Genomic DNA, 1273 nt, shown 5'->3' with positions numbered 1-1273 from the left:
TATTTTTTTGGTGGCTATTGTAAATGAGCTAGCTTTCTTGATTTCTTTTTCTGCATGTTCACTGTTGGAGTATAGAAATGCTACTGATTTTTGTGTATTGGTTTTGTATCCTGCAACTATGCTGAAATCATTTATCAAATTTAAGAGTTTTTTGTAGAGGTTTTAGGCTGTTGAATATATAGGATCATGTCATCTGCAAACAGGGACAATTTGACTTCATCTCTTTCAATCTAGATGCCCTTTATTTCCTTCTCTTCTCTGATTGCTCTGGCTCGTTCTGCCAACACTATGTTGAATAGGAATGGTGCGAGTGGGCATCCTTGTCTAGGTCCTGTTCTAATATCATCCCATTCAGGATGATATTGCCAGTGGGCTTATCATATATGGCTTTAATTATGTTGAGATACTTTCCATCTGTACTTAACTTGTAGAGAGTCTTTATCATGAACAAACGTTGAATTTTGTCAAATGCTTTTCATCTTCTATAGAGATAATCATATGGTTTTTGTCTCTGCTTTTACTGATGTGGTGTATCACATTTATTGATTTGTGTATGTTGAACCAACCTTGCATCCCTGGGATGAATCCCACTTGATCATGGTGTATAATTTTATGTATATGTTGCTGTATTCTGTTAGTATTTTATTGAGAATTTTTGCGTCTATATTCATCAAGGATATTGGCCTGTAGTTTTATATTTTTCATGTATCTTTGTCTGGTTTGGGTATCAGGCTGATGTTTGCCTAATAGAACGAGTTTCAGAGAATGGCCTCTGTTTCAATCTTTTGAAATAATTTGTAGAGAATTGGTGTCAATTCCTCTTTAAAGGTTTGGTAGAACTCTGCAGTGAACCCATCCAGTCCTGGGCTTTTCTTCATTGGGAGCCTTCTGATAACAGCTTCAATCTCTTTTATTGTTATTGGTCTGTTCAGATTTTCTATATCTTCTTGGCTTGGTTTTGGTAGTTTGCATGTATCCAGAAATTTATCCATTTCCTCCAGAGTTTCATATTTGTTGGCGTATACTTGTTTATAGTAGTCCCGAATGATTCCTTGTATTTCTGAGGTATCAGTTGTAATATCACTTTTTTCATTTCTGATTTTTATTTGGGTTCTCTCTCTTCTTTTCTGAGTTAGCCTTGCTAAAGGTTTGCCCATTTTATTTATCTTTTCAGAAAACCAACTTTTTGTTTCATTGATCTTTTGTATCATTTTTCAGGTTTCTGTTTCATTTAGTTTTGCTCTGATCTTAATTATTTCTTTCTGTCTACTAA

Source organism: Galeopterus variegatus, unplaced genomic scaffold, assembly GCF_000696425.1.
Source record: "Galeopterus variegatus unplaced genomic scaffold, G_variegatus-3.0.2 Scaffold204, whole genome shotgun sequence".
Taxonomy (NCBI): Eukaryota; Metazoa; Chordata; class Mammalia; order Dermoptera; family Cynocephalidae; genus Galeopterus; species Galeopterus variegatus.
Note: the sequence above shows the minus strand (reverse complement) of the source record.